This window comes from Salvelinus sp. IW2-2015, unplaced genomic scaffold, assembly GCF_002910315.2.
Source record: "Salvelinus sp. IW2-2015 unplaced genomic scaffold, ASM291031v2 Un_scaffold2202, whole genome shotgun sequence".
Lineage (NCBI taxonomy): Eukaryota > Metazoa > Chordata > Actinopteri > Salmoniformes > Salmonidae > Salvelinus > Salvelinus sp. IW2-2015.
In genome coordinates, this window is record NW_019943532.1 from 82,928 (window position 1) to 97,181 (window position 14,254).

The following is a 14,254-nucleotide window of genomic DNA, read 5'->3' on the forward strand; positions in this document are numbered from 1 at the left end:
TTTACCCCCAAGCCATAAGACTCCTGAACAGGTAATCAAATGGCTACCCGGACTATTTGTATTGTGTTCCCCCCCTCTTTTTTACACTGCTGCTACTCGCTGTTTATCATATATGCATAGTCACTTTAGCAATACATTCATGTACATACTACCTCAATTGGGCCGACCAACCAGTGCTCCCGCACATTGGCTAACCGGGCTATCTGCATTGTGTTCCACCCACCACCCGCCAACCCCTCTTTTACGCTACTGCTACTCTCTGTTCATCATATATGCATAGTCACTTTAARTATATCTACATGTYCATACTACCTCAATCAGCCTGACTAACCGGTGTCTGAATGAAGCCTCGCTACTTTTAAAGCCTCGCTACAGTATATAGCCTGTCTTTTTACTGTTGTTTTATTTCTTTACCTACCTATTGTTCACCTAATACCTTTTTTGCACTATTAGTTATAGCCTGTAAGTAAGCATTTCACTGTAAGGTCTACACCTGTTGTATTCGGCGCATGTGACAAATAAACTTTGATTTGATTTAATTTGTAATCATCGAATATTGTCTGCTTATATGCCCCCTTTATTTATCCTACGGTTCTGACTTGGTGTATAGGGAGAACACTGTAAYAARGYCCCATGTTCTGAATTCTGTCGTTGTACATTTCAAAAGTGCTGAACAAATAGTTATATTGACTACATCCGTCCTAGCTCGCTCATTAATGTCTTAATCGAAATTACAGATTGCCTCTTATCCCCTTGTCGTCCCCTTATGCCATAGTTTGTACATCTCAATTGTCAGTAGAAACCACATTTTTTTAAGCAAGTCAGCTATGTCAGCTATGGTTTTTTTAAAGCAGTAAATGAGGCTGAATGAACTGTTTCGCTGCCAGACAAGGCTCTGCTGATGCCATGTGGAGCAGTGGTAAGGTGTTGGGACTGATGTTGGGACTTTACAGTATGTAGGCCCTAACAGTTTGTGGGCACCGTTTGTCACCGTTATAGTGCAATTCATGTATTGTTTAATGTTGTGTTGTGTAGTGGCTTTGCTGGCATGCATCTCACATTAAKAAAAATTGCCCCACCAAGATTGGCATGCTAAAATCGCCACTGAAAGTAGCCATGATAGTTGWTCCTCAGCTACCACGAGCTTCATGGCCCATCGGACGGATAGTGAAGACGATACCAYGTGCAGATGGAAGGATCCGGACTGCGGAGGTCAAGGTCAAGGATCGAGTCTACTTGCGTCCTGTTGCCCTATTGGTGGAGCTTCCCACCGTGTTAGACGACGCAGACTTTCTTTCATAGAAAGGAAGATGGAGGCTTACTAAGTTCGAAGTAGTTACACTAATTCTGGGGCGGCATGATTTGGAAAGGCACACACCTTTCTATATAAGGTCCCACAGTTGACAGTGGCCTTTCTAGGGAGTTTTTCCTAGCCACCGTGCTTCTACACCTGCATTGCTTGCTGTTTGGGGTTTTAGGCTGGGTTTCTGTACAGCACTTCGAGATATTAGCTGATGTACGAAGGGCTATATAAAATAAACTTGATTTGATTTGATTTACAACCATCTCTGCAGCACTCCACCAATCAGGCCTTTATGGTAAGATGGATGCCACTCCTCAGTAAAAGGCACAGAACAGCCTGCTTCGAGTTTGCCAAAAGGCACTTAAAGATTCTCAGACCATGAGAAACAAGATTATCTTGTCTGATGAAACCAAGATTGAATTATTTTGCCTGAATGCCAAGCATCACGTCTGGAGGAAATATGGCACCATCCCTACGGTGAAGCATGCTGTTTTTCAGCGGCAGGGACTGGGAGACTAGTCAGGATCGAGGGAAAGATGAACGGAGCAAAGTACAGAGAGATCCTTGATGAAAACCTTCTCTAGAGTGCTCAGGACCTCAGACTGGAGGCGAAGGTTCACCTTCCAACAAGACAACGACCCTAAGCACARAGCCAAGACAACGTAGGAGTGGKTTCGGGGCAASTCTCGGAATGTTCTTGAGTGGCCCAGCCAGAGCTCGGACTTGAACCCGATCTAATATTTTTTATTTATTTAACTAGGCAAGTCAGTTAAGAACAAATTCTTATTTACACTGACGGCCTACCCCGGCCAAACCCTAACCCGGGGACACTGGGCCAATTGTGCTCCGCCCTATGGGACTCCCAGTCACGGCCAGTTGTGATACAGCCTGGCATTGAACCAGGGTCTGTAGTGACACCTCTAGCACTGAGATYCAGTGCCTTAGACCACTGTGCCACTCGTGAGCATCTCTGGAGAGATCTGAAAATAGCTGTGCAGCAACGCTCCCCATCCAACCTGACAAAGCTTGAGAGGATCTGCAGAGATGAATGGGAGAAACTCCCCAATTACAGGTGTGCCAAGCTTGTAGCATCAAACCCAAGAAGACTCGAGGCTGTAATCTCTACCAATATGCTTCAACAAAGTATTGAGTAAAGGGTCAGAATACTTATGTAAATGTGATATTTCAGTTTTATATTTGTAATAAATTAGCAAACATTTCTAAAAGCCTGCTTTTGTTTTGTCATTATGGGCTATTGTGTGTAGATTGATGAYGGGAAAAATAGAATAGGGCTGTAACAACAAACTGTGGAAAAAGTCAAGGGGTCTGAATACTTTCCGAAGGCACTGTATTTTCATTAAAAACATTATTTTGATGAATTTTTTTCATACCATTTCATTCTTCCTCAAGATTTAGTCCTTGCTACCCAAGCCAGCTGGTTGTTCGTTTTATCGGTTCAATTGCCAGAGACACGACCCAGTCATTCATTATTTTTGTTCTGTATCTATGGACGTCATTCGTTCTAAACGTTCAATTGCCATACTGGCAGCCAGAATAACAGCAAAGTAGCTGCATTTGTTTAAGCTGTTTTCTAGTGACATTTATTTGGGTACATCCATAACAATGAGCTAATGAGGCGCGATTTCGCCTGGCATAGAAAATGTGCTCACTCATCAGGACACTGTTGTTCAGAGGAGCTAGCCAACAACACAGCTAACAAAATCACTTCAAACTGCAGCTGGAAAGACTGTAAACCAGCTGCATTTCCTTTCGGTTTACCTTTTTTTTATTGACATTCTTTGTATATATCCATAAAAATGATGCCAGCTGATTCATGATTTCGACTGGTTGAGAAACGTTTCCTGTCTGTCTTTCTCGTCCCGACTCCCGACACGTTCATTACTATGGGACAGGTGGAGATCGAATTTGAATATTGAAACATTGTTGRTATGTCGGAGAGACAGACAGCWAGGTTTATACAAATCTCAGCTGTTGAAAACGAAATGTTAGTCTAAAAGAAATGTGAGATAATGTCTAGATGCTTTTTAGAGTGGAGATCAAGTTTATAAATTGCTTGGCTGATGAGACAGGGGATTGTGCAGTCAGATGGAACAGAGTAAATAGGCATTTTAATGTCATAGATTTYGCCYGTGGTAACTTGTCGAATAGACACCGGCTGGAATGCGGTTTTAACCAATCAGCATTCAGGATTAGAKCCACCCATTGTATAAATACTTGTAACACAATAGCTACAGTAGCCTATGTTCCAATTGGACCAGTTGACACCTGCGTGGTCTGTCATAATTCTTGCATAGCACTTCATTACAAGACCAAGTTGGCTAGATAGAGGATTCCGCTAGTTACCACAGCCACTAAGTCAAAATGGGCTTTTTGGTCTTAATTTAAGGTTAGGGTTAGGCATAAGGTTAGCAGCGTTAAGGTTAGGGTTAGGTTTAAAATCTAATTTTAAGAAGATAAATTGTAGGCGGGGTTTATGACTTTACGGCATTGATAAGTAGTGATAACCCACACAGACATTCTCTCACTCTTCTGTGTATCAACATGGCTGTCTGACCTCTATATTTACAATACTTTCTAAGTATAAGAACTTATTGAGCACCACTATAGAGGTCAGTATTGGTAATAGTATGTGGTCATTATCTACAGTGCCTAGTGAAAGTCTACACACCCCTTGCACAGTCTTCACATTTTTTATGCACCTTTTGAAAAGACATTCTGGTGTGTCTTTGACATGACCGTTTGTGTAATTGTCCAGCTGAAAAATGTATCTATCCCAGGGTAAGGTTTTCAGAAGACAGACTGGGTTTTCCTCTAACTTTTTACCTGGGCTCTGCTCCTTTCTTATTTCATTTGAACCTTACACTCCCCAGTTCCTGCTGGTGACAAGCAAACCCATAGCATGATGRCACCKCAATACTTGAAAATAGAGGGTTGTGTTGTATTGGATTTGACTCAAACCTGTAGTTTTAAATTTAGGCCAAAAAGTTAATTTCTTTGCTGTGTTGTCTTGCCATATTACTTAAAGGCCTTGTTGCAAACATAATGGATGATTTGGAGTGACTTTTTTAACACAGACTTCCTTCTTTTCCCTTTGTCATGCAGGCCAGTAATGTGGAGTGAATGCAATGTTGTTGATCTTCTGTATTTTCAAGTATTTATGGTGGCAGCATCATGCTATGAGTATGCTTGTCAACGGCAGGGACTGGCGAGTTTGTCCGGATCAAAATAATATGAAAGGAGCAAAGCCCAGATAAAACAGTTAGAGAACCTTGTCTCAGTCTTCTGAAAACCCAACCCTGGGATAGAGTTGTATTTTTGTTATTACACATATGTTAATGCGAAAGACACCAGAATGGCTTTCCAAGAGGTGTTTCTGAATGGTCCAGTCTCAGTCCTGACTTCAATCTGCTTTCAAATCAGTGACAAGGTTTGAATATTGCTGTCCATTAATGATTCCCAACCAAATGTACTGAACTTGAGCAATTTTGACAAAAACATATACATTATGTTTTCCTAAGAGTTGTGCAAAGTTGGTAGAATCTTATTAAAAATGATTCACAGCTGCAATGGCTGCCAAATGTGCTTCCATCAAGTATTACCTCAGTGGGGTGGAGACTTACGATCAAGACATCTTCGTTTTTATTTTGTAACTAATTTGGAAAATGTTCTAGGATTTTCTTTCACTTTGAAAATATTTATTAGCTTCTGTAGATCAGTAGGGAAGAAAATCTAATTTATTTACTTTTTYTTTATTTTTTAATTAAGATTTTACAAGTGGTGTGCAGACTCACAAGGCACTGTTTGTAATGTGACTAATTACCAACGATAGCTACATACATTTCAGGATGTTYTGTATCCCTGGAAATAATRWGAATTCATGTAAACATTACAGTTTTGAAAACATAGCTTGTCCAAAAAAAGTGGTCTCTTGGCACAACMTACCCRGGGTATGAAGTAAGTTGAGCCGTGGGACAGGTTAAGTTAACCCACCTACACATTTATGTACTGAATGAAATATTATCACTGCCTTTTTAAAACCATGTCTATCTTTATTTCCCAAACACAATCACTTTTTTGTCTTTTAATACTTTTAAGCATCTTTTAAAACAGGCTTAACATTTAATAAACACTGTACTTTTTAAAACACTTTTAACATAGGCCAGGCCCTGTTGTTACTACATATCCCAGCGATAATGCCTTGTATTAGACCTGGGAAGAAAACACTTGAATTTGCTCAACTTGTCATTGGCTCAACTCCCCATGGCCATTGGCTTAATTTACACCAATGCAAACATTTTGACTATATTAGCCCACACAGCTACAAGGAAGCACTTTAAGGACCTAATATTGAAGCTTATAGAGACCCCGAATGATGTATAGAACAATCTTGAAAAATTATCTACTTTTGTTTAGATACAAACATCATGAAACCTCATACAAATTTGTTTGACTTGGACACTTTGTCCATGTGGTTTCTTCTTTCACAGACTCCATGAAATGATGACCCCTTCCTAAATATTTGGTCAAATMATTAATTTAGTATGTTTACCCCACCCTTCCCTAACCCAACACGTGACTGAGCACTGTCTCTGCTGCACCATGAGACCAGTATAGTGACAACATAGCCTATACACACACCACCAAGGAATGAATGGCAGTACCCTGTAGTGGGCTAACGCTAATTAACATCCCTGCTCATCAACCCTTCACTCGAGGCCTCTTGTCACCAAAACCAATGTATAGACTTTGCTATTATCAATCGTCAATTGAGCATAGGAGTAGGGATTGACTTGGCAATGCCGTTGAACAATACCTTTGAATACACTAACATGGGGGCTCAGAAAAATGCAAACGTAAGTTAAAAGCCAAACAGTTTCGTGTACAGATCTTATAGYTCTCCTGTCTAAATCTTTGTTAAACGTTCTGCCATAAAGGCAGTGAGAAATACCTGAGGCTAAAGGGTTAACCACATAGCCTACTCCAATGTTTTATTGTTGTAGAAGSCAAGTCGTTTGTAGTTTGGGGCCCATATCCTTTTCTTGGGGCCAGAGCCTGTTTCATTCAGTCTTTATCTCTCACTTGGTCTTTATTGTCAGCCAGCCATCTGACACCGTTGTAAGCTGCTGCACACTACCTCCCAGTCTGCTTTTTTTGAGAGAGAATTTAAAACTACACATTGATGCGCATGCTCATTGCGCATTGGAAGCCATGTTGAAGTTTTGGTGGAGGCTTGCTGTTATTTTCTGACGCTGTGTTTTTTTTCGATTTGTAGTATTGGTGTCGTTCAACCATACCATTCGGGAACCATAAATCGGAGTTCTAAAGATGAATTCCAGCGTCGACCTATCCAGGCGCAATCCGCAGGAGGATTTCGAGCTAATTCAGCGGATAGGAAGTGGCACATACGGAGATGTCTACAAGGTAACTGCAGCAATAGTAGCATGTAGTTAATTGCTGTGRTATTTTGATACATTACAATAAAACACGCGCATTACATTGTAACGACGCAGGGTATTCCAATTTACCCAATGATACACAAGAAAGCATACTACGTTTTTTGTTGTTTACACTAAAACCTGTCGCTCAAGTGCTGGTGAATACCTTTGCTTGGAGCCGTGGAAGGCACCTGGCCAGAATATCATATCGCGAAATACTCAACAGATAACCTAATCCCTCATGTTCTGTTTTGATAAACAGAATTACGCAGTCGGTCACGCTTGGTCATTGGGTGYCTTTGTTACAATGTTGCGTTCCTGTTTGTTAGTGTCCTATTTATGGTGTGGTAGAATATCCCCGAACGATTCAGTCTGGTTCCACACAACAGACAAGGCCRGGCGCAGTCGGTCAGCCAAGGCAAGGGAAAGCAATTAATATTCAAGTTTAATTAGATTGTAGCCCAAAAAACATTTACATTGGATATTATTTAAGGAACTCAATTATACAGTTTTGCTGTTTTGGGACCCTGCAATAGAGTTAATTGTGTTAAATTGWTAGGGGCGGCAGGTAGCCTAGCGGTTTGCAGCAACCGAAGAGTTGCCAGTTCGAATCCCGGGTACGACAGGACAAAATCTTGCGGCAGTGAGCTGGTAACCAGAGGGTTGCTGTTATCAAATCCTAGATGCCATTGCCCGATGTTTGGCCCTTGAGTAAGGCACTTAACCACTCTAAACAACAGCTTCCATGATGCCCAGTGTGGCAGCCCACCCACTCCTCCAAAACCTGTATATGTGCATGTATGTGTGTCTTTCGCAGGGGTTGGGTTAAAAGCMGAAGTACAATTTCGGTTGCACCTAAAGTGATCTTAATCTTCTAGCTATTAAAAATATTGCCTATTCAGACCATTACTCTGTTCCACCTGGCAGATGGGCATTATTAGATACCACTGGCATAGCACAGAGAATTTGACCAATCTTAACTTGTCAATACTTCCTCAATTACCGACTTGGAAGACAAGCAATGTCTTCTAAACATCCATGTCTAGTTTTAAAGTAAATAAATGTTTTGCTCCATGAAGTAACCCAACCATGTGTATGCTGCCATATTGACTATTTCAAATCTTCTCTCATTGATTGAGACAGGTGGGTGTCCACCCCAAAGGGCCGTATGTCTTCATCTGTGGAGTTTAACAAAACCTATATCCTAGTACTACCTAATTTCTTCCATAGCTCCCTCCCCAAGCTCTGGGGCCTGAGGGTATTACTGCTCGTGACATTGCCTCGTATAACTCCTTCCCTGAGAACATTTATTCCAAGGAACCGCTCAGCCGCATCCACAATATTGTCCATCTTCCTGGACCTCCCCTACACTTTAGCCGTGCCATTGATCACCWTTGCCATAAAAATCACAAAGTCCACCTTCTTTACACMTAACATCCCTGCATCCTCCTGGAGGGAAGCCAACTCTGCAGCCTGCATTTAAGGACTTGCCAACACCATGGAGTCCTCAAGAGTACCTTTTGTTCCGTCCACCCTTTTGACAGCTTCTGTATATGAAATGCACTGGACGGCCCTGACTTTGGCAACCTCATTCTGTTTTGTCCTTGTCAGGCACTCCAAAGATGTAGCTACATGCTTTCCACCACAGTTGTAACACTTCACAGCTTCTTCATAACATTCACCATCACCTTTTTCCCACAACTTCTGCATCTCGGCTTCCTCCGRCTGTAGACACTCTACGTTTCCAAAAATGTTACACCGTTTACACTGCAACGGCCTGGAAATAAAAGCTCTTACAGGAAAGTACACACCCCAGCTTCACTCTGGTCGGGAGGGACTCCACATAAAAAACCACAAGAATAGACAAGCTCTTCTTTTCCTTGCCACTGACCCAACGATTCATCCTCCGTGCATCAACCACTCCAGGAATAKTCTTCAGCTCCTCGATYACCACTTCTTCCGAGACTCCAGCAATGACTCCCTTGACAGGTGCTCTTCTCCTTAGCTCAAAGCACAATGCAGCATGGTCATTTAATGTGTGGTCATTCGCCTGTGTTCAGCAGAAACACAAAAAGTCAAGACCAGCCCACTCCTCGTGACTCACCGACTCCACTTTACCCACACCTCTCCCCACCATCATCTTGGATACTTCCAACGGATTTCACAATTCGAGCCCCAATTGTCTCAGAAACCGGACTCCCACCAGATATGAGGTATTCTTCACAATGGGCATATTTTTTCCCATCCCAACTTTTGCTTCTCRAACTGTTCTTTTGAACAGAGGTCCATTCTTCCTTAATTCCACCGACATCAGATTTAATATTTCCACCATCCTTCCTTCATCTGAGTCTGTGAGCTCATCTTCTCCCGATGGGCTATCAAATTCCATTTTTCCGGTGGCCTCAACAAATTTGTCCTGCCTGCTTAGTCGAAAAGTGTTCTGGCTAGACTTTCCTTTAAATCCTGTCTCTTGAAATCTGTCCATTACACTCACCTGTCTCGATCAATGAAAGAAGATTTGAAATAGACAAGATGACGGCATACACATTGTTGGATTACTTCATGCAGCAAAACATGATTTTAATTTTGATAATGGGGCATTTTCTAAATTTAAACGAGCCCCTTGCAACTAGACCTGGACATTTKGAAGACYTTGGTTGTCTTCCAAGTTGGGAATTGAGGAAGTATTGCCAAGTTAAGGTTGGTCAAATTCTCTGTGCTACGCTAAACAGTACCTAACCTTTAACGGCTAATGGAGCGTCACATTAGCCCGTTATAATCTGCTAGCTAGTCTTTCCTTTGTTGCAAGTGCACCACAAATAAACCTTTCACTCCTCCTACTTGTTGTTATAAATTAACCACAATATTGTGGAATTTTATTGTGGGAGGCAGTGGCGACCATTCAAAATTCATTAACATTCAAACAACACAGATTTTATTATGCCAGTTTAGTATAACCTTGACTTCAACCAGAGTAGGCTACTTAGCAATCTTTTTGCCTTGCAGTTATGTTTGTCAAAGTATTTAGAGTATTGGATGGCAATTAGTTGGATAAAGAGGAATTTGAAGGCCTACAATATGAAGACTTCAAAGTTTTTGTTTAGACAGTAACCATTAACTATACAGAATATAAGATATGTAGAAGATGACCGTATCAAATGTAGCCCACATCCTGAAATGTTTAGCTTAAGGACATTTGCCTCACTATGCTTTCAGGAATGGAATCATTTTCACCTTGGTAATAGTGAATGAATGTAAAATGTGAGTGGCACAGCTGGGCAGACATGGTCTGGAATGCAGTGGTCCTGACTTCCTGTGTGTGTGTGTGATCCATTGTTTAAGACTGATCCTGTAAAGGAAGAGGTAGAGGAGAAAGCCTGGTCAGACCTTCAGCTGGATGTGTTKACAATCGGACCGTGCAGAACCGTCTGCAGTGGCCATCCTGTTTGGGCCGGGAATGTTCTGTTTTCCTCTAGTTTCCTTATTAAAACTGTTGGCCATAAGCCCCAACTTTGTTTATCTTCAGGGAGGCTCCTTCTACCTATTGAACCAGTGTAATGTACTGTAACAGCCTACAACGTTTACCTTGTGTTTTCTTGATACACACACTAAAACATACTGAGCCAAGCATTTCTTCTACCCTAAGGAAATGAAGTAGCTCATACAGCCTCCGTATTGTTCGCCACTATGCTTGTCATATCATAATTTGCTAACAGTGCAGATTACACCAGTACAATGTGGAGAGAATCAGAAGGCGTAGCGGGGTGGTGATATCTGCCACCCCGTCCCAATAAGAATGTGTTTGTTGTGGGCTACAGTGCGTCACTGTTGTTTTGTCAGCTGTGTCTGTAAGATAGCTGTGCTTCTCTTTCTAAATGATGTCTCCTGCGTGTCACTATCAATGCCATTGGCTAACATGTTATAAAACATGCATTAATGAGTGTTTATTCCAAGGAATAGGTTACTCCACATTACAACAGCATTCCTGTATTTGAATAATGAGGCAGTAATCACACTTGACTGCTGTCTTTTACTGCCCTTCTCCCGAAACAAAAAGCATGGGACGTCAGAAGTTCAGTGAGGATATTTGTTGTTTGGATTGGAAGCGGGACTTTAAGGTCTAAATCATTTCATACTGAACAAAAATTTGAACGCAACATATGAAGTGTTGGTTTCATGAGCTGAAATAAAAGATCCCAGGAATTGTTTTTCACTCCCATTTTTTTTGCACAAATTTGTTTACATCCCTGCTAGTGAGCATTTCTCCTTTTGACAAAATAATCCATCCACCTGACAGGTGTGGCACATCAAGAAGCTGATTAAACAGCATGATCATTACACAGGTGCACCTTGTGCTGGGGACAATAAAAAGATGCCTCCAACGTCGTTTTAGAGAATATGGTAGTACGTCCAACCGGCCTCACAACCGCAGACCACGTGTAACCACGCAAGCCCAGAACATCCACATCCGGCTTCTTCACCTGCGGGATCGATCGTCTGAGACAGCCACATGGACAGCTGATGAAACTGAGGAGTATTTCTGTCTGTAATAAAGCCCTTTTGTGGGAAAAAATTATAATTTTGATGCCCTCCCAAGCCCACCCATGGCTGCTCCCCTGCACAGTCATGTGAAATCCATAGGTTTTGTCTAATAAATGTATTTCAATTGACTGATTTCCTTATAAACTCAGAAAAATCAAAAACAGCTCTTTTTCAAGACCTTGTCTTTCAAAGATAATTCGTAAAAATAATTTCACAGATCTTCATTGTAAAGCGTTTAAACACTGTTTCCCCATGCTTGTTCAATGAACCATAAACAATTAATGAACATGCTCCTGTGGAACGGTCGTTATGACACTAACAGCTTACAGACGGTAGGCAATTAAGGTTACAGTTATGAAAACGTAGGACACTAAAGAGGCCTTTCTACTGACTCTGAAAAACACCAAAAGAAAGATGCCCAGGGTCCCTGCTCATCTGCGTGAACGTGCCTTAGGCATGCTGCAAGGAGGCATGAGGACTGCAGATGTGGCCAGGGCAATAAATGACAATATCCAAACTGTGAGACTCCTAAGACAGCGCTACAGGGAGACAGGATGGGCAGCTGATCGTCCTCACAGTGGCAGACCACATGTAACAACACCTGCACAGGATCAGTACATCTGAACATCACACCTGCGGGACAGATACAGGATGGCAACAACAACAGCCCGAGTTACACCAGGAACGCACAATCCCTCCATCAGTGCTCAGACTGTCCGCAATAGGCTGAGAGAGGCTGGACTGAGGGCTGGACTGAGGGCTTGTAGGCCTGTTGTAAGGCAGATCCTCACCAGACAACAACGTCGCCTATGGGCACAAATCCACCGTCGCTAAACCAGATAGGTGTCACGATCGTCGTAACTTTGAAGAAGAGTGGACCAAGGCGCAGCGTGAGAGAAATACATACTTCTTTATTATTAAGAAGACGAAAACGAAACGAACACTATACGAACTAAACAACAAACAGACGACCGTGAAGCTATTCAAACAAATAGTGCTGACACTAAACACTACACATAGACAATTACCCACAATAGCCTAATGCCTATGGCTGCCTTAAATATGGCTCCCAATCAGAGACAATGAATGACAGCTGTCTCTGATTGAGAACCATTCAGGCAACCATAGACATACCTAGACACCTACACGCTGCGCCTTGGTCCACTGCTTCTTCAAAGTTACGACGATCGGTGACAGAATTACCCACCAAACTCGGACCAAGCAGCGTGTCAAGGGCAGGCAGCAGGAGCAGCGCATACAGGATTCTTGGACTTGGGAGGAGATACTGGATGGTAAGGGACCTTGGGCACAACCGGGAGAAATCGCCTCCCTCGTGAAGAGGCTGGAGGCAGCTAAAGCCGAGAGGAGGAGATATGAGGAGGCAGCACGGAAGGCAAGGCTGGAGCCCGCGAGTAAAACCCAAAAATGTCTTGGGGGGTGGCTAAAGGGAGTGTGGCGAAGTCAGGTAGGAGACCTGCGCCAACTCCCTATGCTTACGTGGAGTGCCGAGAGTACGGGCAGACACCGTGTTATGCGAAGAACGCATGGTGTCTCCTGTACGTGTTGCATAGCCCGGTGCGGGTTATTCCACCTCCCCGCACTGGCAGGGCTAGATTGAGTATTGAGCCACGTGCCATGAAGCCGGCTCAACGCGTCTGGTCTCCAGTGCGTCCCTCGGGCCGGCATACATGGCACCAGCCTTACGCATGGTGTCCCGGTTCGCCTACACAGCCCAGTGCGGGTTATTCCACCTCCCCGCACTGGTCGGGCTACGGGGAGCATACACCAGGTAAGGTTGGGCAGGCTCAGTGCTCAAGGGAGCCAGTACGCCTGCATGGTCCGGTATATCCGGCGCCACCTCCCCGCCCCAGCCCAGTACCACCAGTGCCAACACCACGCACCAGGCTTCCAGTGTGCTCCAGAGCCCTGTTCCTCCTCCACGCACTCGCCCTATGGTGCGTGTCTCCAGCCCGGTACACCAGTTCCGGCACCACGCACCAAGCCTCTGTGCGTCTCCAGAGTCCTGTGCGTCCTGTTGCTGCTCCCCGCACTAGCCTTGAGGTGCGCTGTCCTTACGCCGGTACCTCCAGTTCCGGTACCACGCACCAGGCCTACTGTGGCGCCTCAGCCGGCCAGAGTCTGCCGTCTGTCCTGAGCCGCCAGAGCCCCCGCCAGCCAGGAGCCGCCAGAGCCGTCCGCCAGCCAGGAGCGCCAGAAGCCGTCCGCCAGCCAGGAGCAGCCAGAGCGTCCGCAGCCAGGAGCAGCCAGAGCCGTCCGCCAGCCAGGAGCAGCCAGAGCCGTCGCCAGCCATGGACCAGCCAGGCCGTCCGCCAGCCATGACCAGCCAGAGCCGTCCGCCAGCCATGACCAGCCAGAGCCGTCCGCCCAGCCATGACCAGCCAGAGCCGTCCGCCAGCCTGACCAGCGAGCGTCCGCCAGCCATGACCAGCCAGAGCCGTCAGCCAGCAGCCATGACCAGCCAGAGCCGTCAGCCAGCCATGGACCAGAGCCAGAGCCGTCAGCCAGCCGAATGACCAGCTAGAGCCGTCAGCCAGACCGTCAGCCAGCCATGACCAGCCAGAAGCCGCCAGCCAGCCAGGACCTGCCAGAGCCGCCAGCCAGCAGGATCTGCCAGAGCCGCCAGTCAGGCCGGATCTGCAAGAGCCACCAAAGCGGGTATTAACTATGGTGGAGTGGGGGCCACGTCCCGCACCGCAGCCGCCCCGCCGTAGGAAGGCCCACCCGGACCCTCCCCTTCTGTGTCAGGTTTTGCGGCCGGAGTCCGCACCTTTGGGGGGGGGGGGTACTGTCACGCCCTGCCTTAGTTATTTTTGTTTTCTGTAATATTTTGGTTAGGTCAGGGTGTGACAGGGGGATGTTTTGTCTGTATTTGTCTCGTCTTGGGTGGTTGGATGGTATAGGGGGTTTTGGAGAGTATATGGTTTGTGTTTGA